The 20,078-nt window shown below is 46.0% G+C and overlaps 1 protein-coding gene across 1 annotated transcript in view; it reads right to left on the minus strand.

The window, feature by feature from the left end:
* The window catches only part of LOC143804764 (acyl-coenzyme A amino acid N-acyltransferase 2-like), a 49,899-nt gene extending 30,186 nt beyond the window's left edge, over window positions 1-19,713 (minus strand). Inside the window, exon 1 of the mRNA XM_077283174.1 lies at window positions 19,575-19,713. The gene's annotated coding sequence lies outside the window, so the exon portion shown is untranslated. The remainder of the gene's footprint in view (window positions 1-19,574) is intronic.
* Between the last annotated feature and the right edge of the window lie 365 nt (window positions 19,714-20,078).

A 20,078-nucleotide genomic window follows, 5' to 3' on the forward strand; every position in this document is an offset into this window, starting at 1 on the left:
GGGGAAGCTGTTTGTTCCTGATAGATGGACAAGTAAGGTAATTTCTGAGGTTCATTGTTCGGTGTTGGCTGGTCATCCTGGGATTTTTGGTACCAGAGATTTGGTTGCTAGGTCCTTTTGGTGGCCTTCCTTGTCGCGTAATGTGCGTTCTTTTGTGCAGTCCTGTGGGACTTGTGCCCGGGCCAAGCCTTGCTGTTCCCGCGCTAGTGGGTTGCTTTTGCCTTTGCCGGTCCCTGAGAGGCCCTGGACGCATATTTCCATGGATTTTATTTCGGATCTTCCTGTTTCCCAGAAGATGTCTGTTATCTGGGTGGTTTGTAATCGCTTTTCTAAAATGGTCCATTTGGTACCTTTGCCTAAATTGCCTTCCTCCTCTGATTTGGTTCCATTGTTTTTTCAGCATGTGGTTCGTTTGCATGGCATTCCGGAGAATATTCCCAGTTTGTTTCTAGGTTTTGGCGGGCCTTTTGTGCTAGGATGGGCATTGATTTGTCTTTTTCTTCGGCGTTTCATCCTCAGACAATTGGCCAAACTGAGCGAACTAATCAGACCTTGGAAACCTATTTGAGATGCTTTGTGTCTGTTGACCAGGATGATTGGGTGGCTTTCTTGCCGTTGGCCGAGTTTGCCCTTAATAATCGGGCTAGTTCGGCTACTTTGGTTTCTCCTTTCTTTTGTAATTTTGGTTTTCATCCTCGTTTTTCTTCGGGGCAGGTTGAGCCTTCTGATTGTCCTGGGGTGGATTCTGTAATGGACAGGTTACAGCAGATTTTGACTCATGTGGTAGACAATTTGACGTTGTCTCAGGAAAAGGCTCAACGTTTTGCTAACCGCCGTCGGTGTGTTGGTCCCCGGCTTCGGGTGGGGGATTTAGTCTGGTTATCTTCTCGTCGTGTTCCTATGAAGGTTTCTTCCCCTAAGTTCAAGCCTCGGTTTATTGGTCCTTATAAGATTTCTGAGATTATCAATCCGGTATCTTTTCGTTTGGCCCTTCCAGCCTTTTTTGCCATCCATAATGTTTTCCATAGATCTTTGTTGCGGAGATATGTGGTGCCCGTTGTTCCCTCTGTTGATCCTCCTGCCCCGGTGTTGGTTGATGGGGAGTTGGAATATGTGGTGGAGAAAATTTTGGATTCTCGTTTTTCGAGGCGGAGGCTTCAGTATCTTGTCAAGTGGAAGGGTTATGGCCAGGAGGATAATTCTTGGGTTGTTGCCTCCGATGTCCATGCCGCCGATTTGGTTCGTGCTTTTCACTTGGCTCGTCCTGATCGGCCTGGGGGCTCTGGTGAGGGTTCGGTGACCCCTCTTCAAGGGGGGGTACTGTTGTGAATTCCGCTCTTGGGCTCCCTCCGGTGGTTGTAAGTGGCACTTTTGTGAGTTCTGCTCTTGGGCTCCCTCCGGTGGTTTTAAGTGGTACTGCTGCTCCTTGGATTTAGTAGTCAGCAGCTGCTTCCACTGATTGTCTTTCTGGCTCGGCTATTTAGCCTGGTTCTATCCTTCAGCCTGTGCCAGTTGTCAATGGTTCCTGGTTGGATTCACATCTCTGCTTGGATTTCCCTGATATTCTGACCAGTTCAGCAAAGATAAGTCCTTGCTTTGTTCTTATGCAGTCCACTTGTTGTGGACTTAATCTTTCTGCACTTTCTATGTTTTTTCTAGTCCAGCTTGTCAGTATGGATTTATTCAGTTAAGCTGGAAGCTTAACTGGGAAGCAGATTTACCCTCCACACCTTTAGTCAGGTGTGGAGATTTTTGTAAACTCTGTGGTGGATTTTTCTAGTTTTTAATACTGACCGCACAGTATTCTGTCCTGTTCTATCTATCTAGCTAGACTGGCCTCCTTTGCTACATCCTGGTTTCATTCTGCGTATGTCATTTCCCTCTCCACTCACAGTCAATATTTGTGGGGGGCTGTCCTATCCTTTGGGGATTTTCTCTGAGGCAAGATAGCTTTCCTGTTTCTATCTTTAGGGGTAGTTAGTCCTCCGGCTGTGACGAGGTGTCTAGGGAGTGACAGGAACATCCCACGGCTACTTCTAGTGTTGTGTTAAGCTCAGGAACTGCGGTCAGTACAGGCACCACCTCCTCCAGAGCACGTCCCATGTTGCTCCTAAACCACCATCTCATAACAACATAGCTCTTGTGTATAATGTTAATGGTGGTAATAACAGTGGTGTTAGCATTGTGGTTTGTATTCATGATCAGTATTGTAGCATTCGGTCACTATTCGGTGGTAATTTGTGGTCTCGTCACGGTGTGGCGGTATTTGTTCCTTGTATGCATTATTATTCGGTCACTATGTGCTGGAATATGTAGTCTAGTTATGGTGTGGCGGTTTTGTTTGTTGTCAATGTTATATTTATTGAGAATCATAAGATGGTTGACATCAGCAAACAAAGAATCAATTAGGGTAAACTCGAAAAACAGAAGAGGCATAGAAATTTCACTTTTTTTAAAAGCCATTCAAGTCTCAAAGGAATAAATGACATCTAGTAAAGTACCTAAATGGTGTGGTGGTTTTTCTTCTTGTATGTGGCATTATTTAATCCCTATATGCTGGCAATATGTCGTATTATTCGGTCACTATGTGTTCTGTTCATGGTGTGCCATATTTGTCCCTTGCATGTGATATTATTCGGTCACTATGTGGTCTGGTCATGGTGTGGTGGCATTTCTTCCCTGTATCTGGTAGTATTGGTCTTGGTATAGTGGATTGTGTTGTATATAGCGGTCAATTGTGCTCTCTGATATTAATTAGGAGAAGATTCTTTATTTCCATTAAAGATTAGATACTTGGCGCACAGCGGCAGAGATGCACTTACAGAGGTTCTCCTGTGAAAAAAAGTAATCACCTCTCCACAGGATTAGTGATAACGTATTGATTGGTGGGGGTCTGACTGCTTGGACCCAATTGGCAGGATGTGGAACTTTTATCCCCATTACACTGGAGTGGCATGTACAACTTGACCACTGTTCCATTCATTCACTCAGTGGCTGCGAGCACTGCACTTGTTTTTTTCTGGAGGCCTCGAAGAGAATGGATGGAGCTGCGGTCAGACATCTCTCCTGCTGCTGCATTTGTAAAATGGGAATAAGTATCATGTCAGGAATGAAACATCCCCATTCTTCCGATCAGTACAGTTTCTAATGGTCGGACCTAAGCGATCACCTATCCTGTGGAGCTCAGGGATAGGTGATAAGATAACTTGTTTTAACCTAAGAACCTTTAGGCCATGTGCACACGTTCAGTATTTTTCGCGTTTTTTTCGCGTTCTTTCGCTATAAAAACGTGATAAAAACGCGAAAAAAACGCTTACATATGCCTCCTATTATTTTAAGTGTATTCCGCATTTTTTGTGCAAATGTAGCCTTTTTTTCCGCGAAAAAATCGCATCGCGGAAAAAAAAGCAACATGTTCATTAAAATGCGGAATTGCAGGGGATTCCGCACACCTGGGAGTCCATTGATCTGCTTACTTCCCGCACGGGGCTGTGCCCACGATGCGGGAAGTAAGCAGATTATGTGCGGTTGGTACCCAGGGTGGAGGAGAGGAGACTCTCCTCCACGCACTGGGCACCATATAAGTGGTCAAAAAATAAGAATTAAAATAAAAAACAGTCCTATACTCACCCTCGATGTCTTCCCGCCTCCACTGCACGCTGCCGTTCGGTTCCTGTAGCTGGTGTGCGGCGAAAGACCTGCCGATGACGTCACTGTCCTGTGATTGGTCGTGAGCGATCATGTGACCGCTCACGTGACGTCACGGAAGGTCCTGTGCGCACAGACCAGCTATAGGAAGAGGAGCCGGACGCCGCTGAGGAGATGTCTGGGTGAGTATAAGCATTTTTTTATTTTTTTTATTATTTTTAAACATTCTATCTTTTACTATAGATGCTGCATAAGCTGCATCTATAGTAAAAAGTTGGTCACACTTGTCAAACGCTATGTTTGACAAGTGTGACCAACCTGTCAGTCAGTTTTCCAAGCGATGCTACAGATCGCTTGGAAAACTTTAGCATTCTGCAAGCTAATTACGCTTGCAGAATGCTAAAAAAACGCGAAAAAAACGGAAAAAAAACGCAAAAAAAAAAATGCTGATTTCTTGCAGAAAATTTCCGGTTTTCTTCAGGAAATTTCTGCAAGAAATCCGCAACGTGTGCACATACCCTAAATGTAAACTACCTTAATTATACATCCCAGTCATGTTGTTCGCACAGTAGATGTGCAGGAGAACGCTGCGTAAAATAAAATTTTTGCCACTTTTTAGACATGCATTTGTTGCATGTTTTCCCCACTCATTAGTATGAGTGAAATATACTGAAGAATTGACATTATGCAGATTTGAATCTGCTGCAAATCTGCAAGGAAAAAATAGGCAACGTGTGAATTAGACTTCAGGGATCTCATTCACTTTGCTTGTACTGTAAAACCTTGCATACTTTCATAGCATTATACATAGCCTTACAGTTAATTGGGGAGAGTCAGAGACTGAATAGTTTATATTATTGGGAGTCAGAGATTATAGTTAATGGGGGGCACAGTGCTGCTTATTACTTTGTATTTGACTAGATGGTGGCCCGATTCTAACACATCGGGTATTCAAGAATGTATGTGTAGTTTAGTTATGAAGTTTTCAGAATAATGCAATTTATACACAGGATTCGGCCAGCCGGGCACGACCAATTAGCGAAGTGTCGTTCAAATTCTGCGCCAATTCGCGGCCGGACTGTGCCTGTCGCTGATTGTTCGCGGCCGGCTGGGCATGACCAATCAGTGAAGCCAGGGCTGGCTCCAGGTTTTTGAGGGCCACGGGCGAAAGAGTCTCAGCGGGCACCCCTCTTTAACACATATCACGATTCATGATGCACAGATAGAGCAGAGAAATATACCACAGCCAAGTAGCATATAACACAGCCAACGTAGCATATAACACAGCCCACATAGCATATAGCACAGCCACGTAGCATATATCACAGGCCACGTAGTATATAGCACAAGCCACGTAGTACATAACACAGCCCACATAGTATATAACACATCCCACGCAGTGTATAACACAGCCCATGCAGTATATAGCACAGCCCACCTAGCATATAACACAGGCCACGTAGTATATAACACAGCCCATGTAGTATATAACACAGCCCACATAGTATATAGCACAGCCACGTAGTATATTGCCCAGATATGTATATTGCACAGCTACGTGGTATACAGCACAGCCCACGTAGTATATAACACAGCCACGTAGCATATAGGACAGGTCACGTTGTATATAGCACAGCTCACATAGTATATAGCACAGCTCACGCCGTATATAACACAGCCATGTAGTATATTGCACAGCCCACGTAGTATATAGCACAGAGACACAATATATAACACAGCTCACGCAGTATATAACACAGCCCACATAGTATATAGCACAGCGATGTAGTATATAGCACAGCCCACATAGTATATAGCACAGAGACGTAGTATATAACACAGCCCATGCAGTATATAACACAGCCCACGTAGTATAAAACACAGCCCACATAGTATATAGCAATGTGGGCACCATATCCCTGTTAAAAAAATAATTAAAATAAAAAATTGTTATATACTCACTTTCCATCGGCCCCCGGATCCAGGCGAGGCGTTTATCGATGCTCCTCGCGACGCTCCGGTCCCAAGAATGCGAGACCGCTACGTCATCGTCTCGCGAGACCGCATTGCATTGCCCGGAACGTCACGAAGAGCGGGAAAGGCGCCGGAAGATGAGTATATAATGATTTTTACATTTTTTTTTATTTTTAACATTAGATCTTTTTACTATTGATGCTGCATAGGCAGCATCAATAGTAAAAAGTTGGTCACACAGGGTTAATAGCAGCATTAACAAACTGCGTTACACCGCGGCATAACACGGTGTAACGCAGCCATTAACCCTGTGTGAGCGCTGACTGCAGGGGAGTATGGAGGGGGCACTGACAGAGAGTAGGAAGGGGCGAATTTGTGGCCGGACTGTGCCAATCAGCGACGCAGGATTTCCGTGACAGACAGAAAGACAGACAGACAGGCAAACAGACAGAAGTGCCCCTTAGACGATTATATATATAGATTGGTGCATGGCTAATAGCATACAGTATATAATGACTGCTGATGGGGCAGCATCTGACCACAAGACCAGTCCATTATCTCCTCCATCAGAAAAACGTTTTCCCATGCTCCATTAGCTGTAATTTCATTATATATTTAACAGGAGAGGACGGTATGTAATAAAAAACAGGGCGCTATATAATCTGATATGTAAGGAATGGTGCTGTACATAACAAGAGAGGGCACTGTGTAAAAAGGGACAATAATATACACTGCTCAAAAAAATAAAGGGAACATTTAAACAACACAATATCAGTCACACTTCTGTGAAATCAACTTGCCCACTTATGAAGCAACACTGATTGTGATTCAATTTCTCTTGCAGTTGTGTTAATGGAACAGACAACAGGTAGAAATTATAGGCAATTAGCAAGACAACCCTATAAAGGAGTGGTTCTGCAGGGTTGACCACAGATCATTTCTCTGTTCTCATCCTTTTTGGCTGTTGTTTTGGTTACTTTTGCATTTTGTCATTGTTCTCACCCCTAGAGGTACAGTTGCATGAGGCAGGAATTGCTCAAGTAGCACAGCTCATCCAGGATGGCATGTCAATGCGAACTGTGGCAAGAAGGGCAGGTGTGTATGTCAGCACAGTGTCCAGAGCATGGGGCAGATACCAGGAGACAGGTCAGGACACAAGGAGATGTGGAGGGGGCCATAGTGGTGCAACAACCCAGCAGCAGGACCACTATCTCCTCTTTTGTGCAAGGAGGAACAGGAGGAGCTGTGCCAGAGCCCTGCAAAATGACCTCCAGTAGGCCACTCCATGAGGGTGGTATGAGGGCCTGACTTCCACAAGTGGGTGTTATGCTTCCAGATCAACATTATGCAAGGTGATTGGCATTTGCCAGAGAACACCAAGATTGTCAGATTCGACATTGGCACCCTGTGGTCTTCATGGGTGAAAACAGGTTCACTCGGAGCACATGTGACAGAAGTTATTTTGTCTGGCGACACCATGGAGAGTGCTCTGCTGCCTGCAACATCCTCCAGCATGACCTGTTTGGCAGTGGGTTAGTAATGGCATGGAGAGGCATTTCTTTGGAGGGCCACACAGCCGTTAAATGTGTTAGTCAGTGGTACCCATACTGTCATTAGGTACCGGGATGAGATATTTAGACCCATTGTGAGACCATATGCAGGTGCAGTTGGCCCTGGGCTCCTTCTGATGCATGCTAGGCCTCATGTGTCTGAAGTGTGTCAGTAGTTCCTGCATGATGAGGGCATTGATGCTATGGATGGGCTTGCCCGTTCCCTAGACCTGAATCCAATCAAGCATATCTGGGATATCAGGTCTCGTTTCATCCACCAATGCCATGTTGCACCACAGACTGTCCAAGATTTGACTGATGCTTTAATCCAGGGCTGGGAGGAGAGCCCTCAGGAAAACATTCGCCGCCTCATCAGGAGCATGCCCAGGCATTGTAGGAAGGTCATACAGGCACTTGATTGACTTGATTTTGACTTGATTTTCCACTTTGATTTTGAGTATCCTTCCAAATCCAGATCTCCAAGGGATATTAATTTTGATTTACATTGATCATTTTTATGTTTTCTTGTTCTCAACGCATTCCACTATGTAATCAATAAAGATTTGCAACTGGAATATTTCATTCAGTGATTCCTAGGATGTGGTATTTTAGTGTTCCCTTTAATTTTTTGAGTAGTATGTGTATATATATATATATATATATATATATATATATATATATATATATATATATATATATACTAGACTGTGGCCCGATTCTAATGCATCGGGTATTCTAGAATATGCATGTCCCCGTAGTATATGGACAATGATGATTCCAGAATTCGCGGCAGACTGTGCCCGTCGCTGATTGGTCGAGGCAACCTTTATGACATCATCGTCGACATGGCAACCATTATGACATCTACATCGATACTGTGCCCGTCGCTGATTGGTCGAGGCCTGGCGGCCTCGACCAATCAGAGACGCGGGATTTCCAGGACAGACAGACAGACAGACAGGCAGACGGAAAAACCCTTAGACAATTATATATATAGATAGACTGTGGCCCGATTCTAACGCATCGGGTATTCTAGAATATGCATGTCCCCGTAGTATATGGACAATGATGATTCCAGAATTCGCGGCAGACTGTGCCCGTCGCTGATTGGTCGAGGCAACCTTTATGACATCATCGTCGCCATGGCAACCATTCTGACATCTACGTCGATACTGTGCCCGTCGCTGATTGGTCGAGGCAAATTTGCGGCAGACTGTGCCCGTCGCTGATTGGTCGAGGCAAACTTTATGACATCATCGTCACCATGCTGTGCCCGTCGCTGATGGCGGCCTCGACCAATCAGAGACGCGGGATTTCCAGGACAGACAGACAGACAGACAGACAGACGGAAAAACCCTTAGACAATTATATATATAGATTATATATATTATATATACATATATTACATGTATATACTTACTGTATATGACGCAATTAATATTCAAGAAAACACACCACCTGTAATCTCATTTATTCCTGGACCTCGCTATAACCTCTCACAGCAGTAACTCTATTCTAGCCATTTTGACGAAATGACAGCTAGTGTTGAGTGCTCACTACTCGAGTTTACTTCGGGTGCTTGGTATGCTCAGGTACAGCCTCGAAACATGCAGGGCGGGGACTCTATCATGTCACTCGAGCACCCACTCATGTCACAAGCAATTGCGTTCAATACTAATGACGACGTATTTGCAGCGCCCCAGAGTCCTGGTCGTTGCAGTGCTGTGGCTTCGCCGCTAAGGGGAGCCATGGTACGTTCGATGGCACCGAAGGAGTTCCTCCAATCAGGTATCACAGACACCAATATGTTTCACAGCTGGGCCTCCGGGGGGAGCTAAGGGTGCTATTCATTAGGCCACTCCCCACCATAGTGGGTAAACTGGGGGTCAGGCAGGGAGTTAGAGAGAACGCTGACGGGATTGAACGGAGCAACACCCTGTGGCAGGGGGTGTTGTGAAGGGAGAGACTGTAGGGTCTCTGCCAGGGGTGGGATCCTGGCAGAGGCTTGGCATTGAAAGAACGTAACGGGTCCGCGCAGGCTCCTGGAAGCGGCGGGACTCAGGAAAGGACTAGAAGCGAGATAGATTGTGCTGAGTGAGAAACGAGATCAAGCAGAAGGAGAATACCAGCAGGGGTTTTGTTGAAAGAGGCAGCACCCTGCTGAGGCGCAATACCGGTGGCCGGAACGCCGAGGGAGTGGATTAGAATACAGCTTCAAGCCATACTCCAAACAGCGGCAGGACAGTCGGTCTCAGGCGGGCTGTCTACCACATATCACCTATGAAGTCTTGGGGGGCAATTGCGGGAGAGGGGCGACTCTAGGGTCCCGGAAGAACTCCAGGCCTACCTGACAAACGGGTGCCATTCCAACCTGAATACAGGGAAGGGGTGGATTACAGAGGAACATCAAATCGAGTTGTGAGGGAACTTAAGAAACAGACACAACCGTTGTGGGGTCACTTTCCGTGAGCACAGCAGGGAAGGACTACAACACATAGCGCTAGAAGGAAGGCACAGATCTCCACCTGAGAGGAGAACTCTGGAGGTGCCATTGGACCGGCCGGACTTGCGTAGCCTGGTGAACCGTGTTCTGGACTGAGGACTCAGAGATCTCCAGTAAAGAGGTAAAGAGACTGCAACCTGGTGTCCTCGTTATTTACCGCGACTTACACCCCACAACCGCACCGCTACATCGCTACCATTACTACCACCTATTACACCGGACGTCCCCCACTGACGGACAGGGCCACGGACCGGGTCTAGCCACCGTGACAACCCCGAGATTGAGATCCCAGAGGCCCGGCTCCGGGTACCCCTCGGCCCTGCGGCGGTGTGGGGGCGCTCCAACTTGGCGTCACGAACAGGATCTACTTAAGCCTGAAGAATCAGGTCATGTGTGCCTAGAGACTGTGATTTGTTGTGCTTGGACTGTACTTTATTACAAAGACTGTGCTGCGCCAGTTGCCGCCAAAATCCGCCGCCATTGCAGCGCTGAGGAGAGCGCAGGAAGAGAAGAGGGGCGTGGAGTGGGCGTAGACGAGCTGGAGAGCGCGAAGAATAATGGCCGCCCAGTCTAAATATTTCTGTGCAGTGAGGACGTGTCCGTCAGCAGCAGAGATCCGCCTCCTAATCCTTAATGGGGGGCGGAGGCAGAGAAAACGAAACTGCTCACGCAGGAGAGAGCGGGAAAAAGACCAGGAAGCGACCCACGTGGAGGACGCTATGGCCAGCAGCTCCGAACCCGACAGCGGGGTTGAAGTGGAAGTCTCCCCTGACTACCCGGATGAGCCCAGCAGCCTGTCCTCCGTGGATAACACCAAATTCCTGAGAGCCGAGATGGAGGATTTATATAACCAGCTCCTCCAACTGCATGTAAGAGTCCAGGCCCCGCATCAGGTGGGACCGGCAGTGGATTCCCGGACATCGGAAGAACCAGCGGGACCTGTTGCGGAAAGTGGAATCGTACCAGTGGGTGAGTCCGCCGATCCTGCCCCACCAGTAGAGGGTGTGTTAGTGGGTCCCGTAGCAGCACCACCTCTCCCGGGGACCCATAGACTTCAGCGCCTGTTACCATGGGAGGAAGCCACGGGCATGGAACACCGTATGCGAGCCCCAATCACCCCTACTCCCTTGCCGTGTGAGGTCAGCGCGGAGCGCACGGTGTGCCGCTGGGTGAACCCTGGATCCAATCTCATGGGGTTCCCCGGGGTGGAGACCCAGAAGGGAGAAATGGTACAGGCCCTAAGCTGGGAAGAATACCAGATCCAGCTAGAACAGCGGTGGCGAGAGGAAGAGGAAGCACATCAGGCTAAACGGGAGGCCTACCATCAAAAAGACTTGGCGGTCAAGGACCGGGCCCGTAAGGACCCCACCACTCACCAGGCCCCGCGCAGGCAGGGCATCGTCACCGTCTTTAAACTCCAAGGAGGCTGGGGCTTTATTAAAGAACCGGGGCTATACGCGGAGGTCTTTGTTAATCGACGGGATGTCGAGTCACACCTTAGAGAGGGTCACCCCGATCGAGACCTCTATCCGGGAGACAGTGTTACCTACACCCGGCATCTTGGGGAAAAGGGGTGGTTCGCTCTGAACGTCTACAAGAAAGAGAAACCAGCCCCTGTGGCCAAAGTGCCGCCGTGTGACCGATCTGTAACCACCCTGGTCGGCCCCACCTGCCTGACCACAGAACTTGCGATCTGCCACCCGATCGCCGCCACCACCGTCGTGCCTAAGGAGGTGCCCCTTCGAGTGACCGATGTTCCTGATGTACCAGCACAGAGAGAAGTGGGGACACAGACCTTGATCGCCGCGCACGACCTGGTCGTGCAACAGACCCGAACCCATGGGGTGTATCTGGCAGCGGGAGTGGACCTGAAACCTGAATTGCAGGGGTCCGCCCGCCAGGTGGCGCCTCATGGAAACTTCTGAAAGAAGAGTAAGATTTCACTTTGTGAAAATGTAAATAGTTACTGTTTGTTGCTTTAACTGTTCTTGTTGCTGCTAAACCCGTTCAGGGTTAAAGGTGACCCCTTTGTTGACCCGGGGTCACTGTTGTTTTCCTGAAGTTTATACAAGTTTTAAAGTTACACAAACTGCAGTAATCATGGACTGTGCATGATTCGAACTTTCTTTTGTAAATAGTTTGCACCTTCTTAAAGGTGCTCCCTACTGGTTTTAGCCAAAGACACTTTGCGAAGATATTTGCCCTATTGGTTTGAGCCAAAGACACTTTGTGAAGATACCTTTCCTACCGGTTCTAGTTAAAGACACTTTGCGAAGATACCATACCGGAACCTTTGCGTGGGCTGGTAGGCTGAGGAGACGAGCTACCTCGGAAAGACTTGGTCCCCTCTTAAAGGGGATGTGAAGAATTGAACTTGAGAAAGATACTGTTGCAGAACAGTAATGCCATGATGATGCTTTGAAAAGAATGTAACTGTTTTACATGAAAAGTTATATGTGTTTAAATTGTTTGAATTGTGAAATCTGAAAATAATGTTTTGTGAAAGGAAGAGATGCAGAGAGCCCGCAGGGGTAGAAGTAGAGATCTGCATAGTTGAAAGTAAGGAAGTAATGATGAAGGTGAGGATAGAAGGTCAACCCTGCGTCCCCATAGAAAGTTACTTTGTTACTAAGGACAGAAGGCGAACCCGTAGGGGTTAGAGAGTGAGTCCTTAAAGGAGCCGAGTAGAGCGGGCTCAGAGTTCTTTAAACGAAAGGAATGTTATGTCTATACTATGTATAGTAGCGAAAGGCAGTAGGCCCTGGCTGAACGGGGCGGTCCTGTAAAAGAAAGGAGAGGCAGTAGGTCTGGTGCCATAGGGACAGGCGGTCCTGCAGGTTCAAAGTAGGAGAATGTGAAGTTACCTTACCCTGTAATGTGATTATAGGAAGGCCTTTAGTAAACTAAGAGTGTATGTTTCTTAAAGGCAATGTTAATTTATTGTTCCAGAATTTGCACTAAGTAGAATACCCGGTTGGGTAACAGGAGTTATGCATAGCCTGTAATTTATAATGTTGACCATGTTTGTAACGTTAAAAGTGTCCTCACCTCCCATAAAGGGAAGCCTGTTCAAGTATACTTATCGTTTTGCACTCAACAAAATTGTATGTCTTTTTGCTAATCTGTATTGTTGTTTTTCTTCCCAGTCCCGGAGTACTGTGTTTAACCAGGGGGGAGTGCAGCGCCCCAGAGTCCTGGTCGTTGCAGTGCTGTGGCTTCGCCGCTAAGGGGAGCCATGGTACGTTCGATGGCACCGAAGGAGTTCCTCCAATCAGGTATCACAGACACCAATATGTTTCACAGCTGGGCCTCCGGGGGGAGCTAAGGGTGCTATTCATTAGGCCACTCCCCACCATAGTGGGTAAACTGGGGGTCAGGCAGGAAGTTAGAGAGAACGCTGACGGGATTGAACGGAGCAACACCCTGTGGCAGGGGGTGTTGTGAAGGGAGAGACTGTAGGGTCTCTGCCAGGGGTGGGATCCTGGCAGAGGCTTGGCATTGAAAGAACGTAACGGGTCCGCGCAGGCTCCTGGAAGCGGCGGGACTCAGGAAAGGACTAGAAGCGAGATAGATTGTGCTGAGTGAGAAACGAGATCAAGCAGAAGGAGAATACCAGCAGGGGTTTTGTTGAAAGAGGCAGCACCCTGCTGAGGCGCAATACCGGTGGCCGGAACGCCGAGGGAGTGGATTAGAATACAGCTTCAAGCCATACTCCAAACAGCGGCAGGACAGTCGGTCTCAGGCGGGCTGTCTACCACATATCACCTATGAAGTCTTGGGGGGCAATTGCGGGAGAGGGGCGACTCTAGGGTCCCGGAAGAACTCCAGGCCTACCTGACAAACGGGTGCCATTCCAACCTGAATACAGGGAAGGGGTGGATTACAGAGGAACATCAAATCGAGTTGTGAGGGAACTTAAGAAACAGACACAACCGTTGTGGGGTCACTTTCCGTGAGCACAGCAGGGAAGGACTACAACACATAGCGCTAGAAGGAAGGCACAGATCTCCACCTGAGAGGAGAACTCTGGAGGTGCCATTGGACCGGCCGGACTTGCGTAGCCTGGTGAACCGTGTTCTGGACTGAGGACTCAGAGATCTCCAGTAAAGAGGTAAAGAGACTGCAACCTGGTGTCCTCGTTATTTACCGCGACTTACACCCCACAACCGCACCGCTACATCGCTACCATTACTACCACCTATTACACCGGACGTCCCCCACTGACGGACAGGGCCACGGACCGGGTCTAGCCACCGTGACAACCCCGAGATTGAGATCCCAGAGGCCCGGCTCCGGGTACCCCTCGGCCCTGCGGCGGTGTGGGGGCGCTCCATATTCAATATGATGACCTCATGTTTTCAAATTCTATGTTGCACCTGTGGGTTCAAAATGCTCACTATACCCCTAGATAAAATTCTTGAGGGGTGTGGTTTCCAAAATGGTTCACTTGGGGGATTTCCACTGTTTAGGCACATCAGGGGCTCTCCAAATGGGACATGTTGTCAGCTCTTAATTCCAGCAAATTTTTCATTCAAAAAGTCAAATTTAGCTCCTTCCGAGCCCTACGCCCTACATTGCACCCAAATGGGTTTTCCCCCACATATGGGATATCAACATACTGAGGAGAAATTTCACAAGAAATTTTGAGGCCCATTTTCTCTTGTTTCCATTATGAAAATAAAAAAAAATTGGGTCTAAAGTACATTTTTTGTGAAAAAAAGTTAACGTATATACTCGAGTATAAGCCGACCCGAGAATAAGCCGACCCCCCTAATTTTGCCACAAAAGACTGGGAAAACTTATTGACTCGAGTATAAGCCTAGGGTGGAAAATGCAGCAGCTACTGGTAAATTTCAAAAATAAAAATAGATATCAATAAAAGTAAAATTAATTGAGAAATCAGTAGTTTAAGTGCTTTTGAATACCCATATTGAACCAGGAGCCCCATATAATGCTCCATACAGTTCATGATGGGCCCCATAAGATGCTCCATACAAAATACGCCCCATATAATGCTCCATACAGTTTATGATGGGCCCCATAAGATGCTCCATATTAAAATATGCCCCATATGATACTGCACAAATGTTGATTATGGCCCCATAAGATGCTCCATAGAGACATTTGCCCCATACAATGCTGCACAAATGCTGATTGTGGCCCCATAAGATGCTCCATAGTCACATTTGCCCCGTATAATGCTCCACAAATGTGAATTATGGCCCCATAAGATGTTCCATATTTGCCCCATATAAGGTTGCACATAGCCCCATACAGATATTTGTCCCATATAATGCTGCACATGGCCCCATAAGATGCTCCATACAGATATTTGCCCCATATAACGTTGCACATGGCACCATACAGATATTTGCCCCATATAATGCTGCACATGGCCCTATAAGATGCTCCATACAGATATTTGCCCCATATAATGCTGCACATGGCTCCATAAGATGCTCCATACAGATATTTGCCCCATATAACATTGCACATGGCCCCATACAGATATTTGCCCCATATAATGCTGCATATGGCCCCATACAGATATTTGCCCCATGTAATGCTGCACATGGCACCATACAGATATTTGCCCCATGTAATGCTGCACATGGCCTCATACAGATAATTGCCCCATATAATGCTGCACATGGCACCATACAGATATTTGCCCCATATAATGCTGCACATGGCCTCATACAGATATTTGTCCCATATCATGCTGCACATGGCCCCATAAGATGCTCCATACAGATATTTGCCCCATATAATGCTGCACATGGTCCCATAAGATGCTCCATACAGATATTTGCCCCATATAATGTTGCACATGGCCCCATACAGATATTTGTCCCATATAATGCTGCACATGGCCCCATAAGATGCTCCATACAGATAATTGCCCCATATAATGCTGCACATGGCCCCATACAGAAATTTGTCCCATATAATGCTGCACATGGCCCCATAAGATGCTCCATACAGATAATTGCCCCAGATAATGCTGCACATGGCCCCATAAAATGCTCCATACAGATATTTGCTCCATATGCTGTTGCTGTGATTAAAAAAATGAAAGAATCACATACTCACCTCTCAGGCCCCTGGCACTTGCTATACTCACCTTTCCCGTTCCACCGCCGCTGTGCTTACCCCGTCCTCTGCACTGACGTTCAGGCAGAGGGTGGCGCACACGGATTGCGTCATCGCACCCTCTGACCTGAGCGTCACTTCAGAGAACGCGGAAGACGCAGCGGCTCTGACGGTGGAACGAGGAGCAGGTGAATATCGCGCACTGCACTGCATACTCACCTGCTCCTGGCGCAGTCCCTACATGTCTGTTCCGAGGCGCCGGCAGCTTCTTCCTGTAGTGAGCGGTCACATGGTACCACTCATTACAGAAATGGATATGCAGCTCCACCCCTATGGGAGTGGGGTCCATATTCATTACTGTAATGAGCGGTACCATGTGACCGCTCACTATAGGAAGAAACTGCCGGCGCCGGGGAAAAAAGATGTGCAGGGACCGCGCCAGGAGCAGGTGAGTATTATTACACAGCTCCGCTCCCCTTCTCCTGCCAACCCCTGGGTATGTCCCGAGTATAAGCCGAGAGGGTTACTTTCAGCCCAAAAAAGTGGGCTGAAAATCTCGGCTTATACTCGAGCATATATGGTACATCTTAATTTTTTCCTTCAACGTTGCTTCAATTGCTGTGAAGTAACTGAAGGGTTAATAAACTTCTTGAATGTGGTTTTGAGCACCTTGAGAGGTGCAGTTTTTAGAATGGTGTCAACTTGTGGTATTTTCTGTCATATTGACACCTCAAAGTCACTTCAAATGTGAGTTGGTCCCTAATATAATGGTCTCGTAAATTTTGTTGAAAAAATGAGAATTCGCTGGTCAACTTTGAACCCTTCTAAAGTCCTAACAAAAAAATGTTGGTTCCAAAATTGTGCTGGTGTAAAGTAGACATGTCATTAGTGTTGAGCATTCCGATACCGCAAGTATCGGGTATCGGCCGATACTTGCGGTATCGGAATTCCGATACCGAGATCCGATACTTTTGTGGTATCGGGAATCGGAATCGGAAGTTCCCAGTGTATGGTTCCCAGGGTCTGAAGGAGAGGAAACTCTCCTTCAGGCCCTGGGATCCATATGAATGTGTAAAATAAAGAATTAAAATAATAATTCTAGGAATTTAGGACCTGAGAATTACGTCACGGCTTGTGATTGGTCGCGTGGCGGTCACATGAGCGGCACGCGACCAATCAGAAGCCGTGACATCATGGAAGGTGCTGAACGCGCTCATTTTAAACAAAGAAGGCTGCCGGTTAACAGCGGTAACGTGCAGGGGCCTCCGGACAGGTGAGTATATCAATATTTTTTATTTTAATTCATTATTTTACACAGTAATATGGATCCCAGGGCCTGAAGGAGAGTTTCCTCTCCTTCAGAACATGGGAACCATCAGGATACCGTCCGATACTTGGTGTCCCATTGACTTGCATGGGTATCGGGTATCAGAATCGGCGAGATCCGATACTTTGCCGGTATCGGCCGATACTATCCGATACCGATACTTTCAAGTATCGGACGGTATCGCTCAACACTACATGTCATTGTTAACATGTCTACTTTACATATTTATTTTACGTGTTAATTATTAACTATTTTGTGTGACATAACTTTCTGGTTTAAGGGTGTAAAAATTAAAAGTTTGAAAATTGTGAAGTTTTCACCAAATATCCATTTTTTTTTCACAAATAAACACAAGTCATGTCGAAGACATTTTACCACTAACATGAAGTAAAATATGTCACAAAAAAACATTCTCAGAATCAGGGGGATCCGTAGAAGTGTTCCAGAGATTAATAAAGTTACACTGGTCAGAATTGTAAAATTTGGCTTGGTCATTAAGGTCAAAATTGTCTCAGTCACTGAGGGATGAAAAGACTTCATATGGGAAATCGTCGTATCCACTATGTGGTAATGTGAATGATTTATTTCTGCCCACGGCAAAGTTGCAAACATTATACCTGCTTCTTGCACACTTGAAAGATCCCTTTGAGGAGTCCGGAGAACGCTGATTGTGGTAATCATGCCATGCTGTGACGGACCTGTTCTGGCAACACATCTACAGCCTATGTCAATGACTTTGCAAAGAATCTCATCCTGATTAACAAAATATTATATATATAATAAATATATATATTTTTTTTTATTTGATTAAATCGTGGGCTGTACGATTGTAGAAACAGTGATGGGGATGCATTTTATGGCAAATTAGTATTATTGTTCTTTTCTGAATTATTTAATAAAACATTTCTGGATTTGGTTCTTGATGAAACTAAATGCATGCTTATTATTAATGCAAAATCTAGGGACTTAACCCTTTCCGACATCAGCCGTAATAGTACTACAATGTCGGACTCCGTCCCTTTGATGTGGGCTCCGGCGCTGAGCCCACATCTTTCCCAGTTCATGTCAGCTGTTTTGAACAGTTGACATGTGCCTTTAACAGCCGCGGGTGGAATAGCAATCCACCCGCGGCTGTTAGCTCGTTAAATGCCGCTGTGAAACTCCGACAGCGGCATTTACTAGCACTTACAGCTGTGATCGCGGGTCACCAATGGATTGGCATGACAACCAGAGGTCTCCAGTCGACCTCTATGGTTGTCACTGCCAGATTGCTATGAGTGCCGCCCGGTGGTCGGACCTCATAGCAAGTGAGCAATTCTGCAACATACAGGTGATCTGATCATCGCCTGTATGTAGCAGAGCCGATTAGATTATGGCAGCTTCTAGTCTCCCATAAAAATATTTAAAAAAAAATAAAAAAAATATAAAAACATTTAAATCACCCCTCCTTTCTCCCCATTCAAAATAAAACAATAAAAAAATCAAGCATACATATATTTGGTATCGCCCGATCTATCAATATAAAAAAATAAATAACCCAATCGCTAAACGGCATAGCAAAAAAAGTAAAAACGCCAGAATTACGTTTTTCTTGTTGCCTCAACATTGCATTAAAATGCAATAACGGGTGATCAAAAGATTGTATCTGCACCAGAATGGTATCATTAAAAACGTCAGCTCGGCATACAAAAGGTAAGCCCTCACCCAACCCGAGAACATGAAAAATGGAGACGCTACATGTATCGGAAAATGGCACCGTTTTGTTTTTTTTTACAAACTTTGGAATTTTTTTTTCACCACTTAAATGAAGAGGAACCTATACATGTTTGGTGTCTATGAACTCATAATTACCTGGAGAATCATAATGGTAGATCAGTTTTAGGATTTAGTGAACATGGTAAAAAAAAAACCAACCCAACTGTGGGATTGCACTTTTTTGAAATTTCACCGCACTTGGAATTTTTATCCCATTTTCAAGTACATGACATGGGAAAACCAATGGTGTCGTCCAAAAGGACAACTTGTCCCACAAAATACAAGACTTCACGTGGCCATTTTGACCAAAAAATAAAAAAAGTTATGGCCCTGGAAGAAGAGGAGCAAAAAATGAAAATGCAAAACCAAAAAATACCTCTGGTCTGTGTGCTAGCCTGTCAATCACACGAGTATAACTATCTACAAAAAACACTGCTTGTATGCAAACAACATTGCTGAAGGAGGATTTCTGGCAAGAATTCCATCTAGTATTGGAACAAGATCTAATAACGGAGAAATATTAACAGTGTAAACAAATCAATATAGATAAGCTAGTATAGACAGACTGGTATAGATAAATCAGTATAGATCACTATAGGAAGAAACAAGTGCTTCACTGTCCAATCTATTGATTTGCCTGTATGCCTGAAGTGCAGTCTCAACACGTTTCAAATCGATATGATTATAAAATTGTCAAATCCTGGAACTTATACTGTGTACTTACTGGATCCAGTCCTTGTGTTTTCAGATGAAGCGTTACTTCTGTAGAGCAAAGTCCTACTTGCAGTAGATCCTTTGTGGGAGCGTCCTCCTGTTTGCTCTTTTGCACCTTGCTTGTCAGATTATAATCAGATGGTGGTAGCGCTCCTGTACCACGGCATGTACAATACTAATGTTTAATATTAACTTTTCAATATCGTCTGTACATTAATCTGTTACCAATGAAAGCGCCCTTCTGTTGGAAAGCACTGTCATTGAAACAGAGGTCTGTGACCCATGTGAATTCACCATAAGGGATGGCTTGGATGGTGTGACGTAGATGACAACTGGTGGATAGCAAAATGGTTTATCCTGCAGTATCTTGTCTATATAAAGATGTCTCAACACTGCTTTCTGTTGGTTTACCTGACAAAGTACACTGACGAGCAAATGGGTGTCATGAATGTACACACACACTGAGCTCTGCTGCATCTTCCTGCCTCTGTAAGTGACATGTAGCTCAGACACA

Source organism: Ranitomeya variabilis, chromosome 1 (genome assembly GCF_051348905.1).
Source record: "Ranitomeya variabilis isolate aRanVar5 chromosome 1, aRanVar5.hap1, whole genome shotgun sequence".
In the NCBI taxonomy this organism is placed as follows: Eukaryota; Metazoa; Chordata; class Amphibia; order Anura; family Dendrobatidae; genus Ranitomeya; species Ranitomeya variabilis.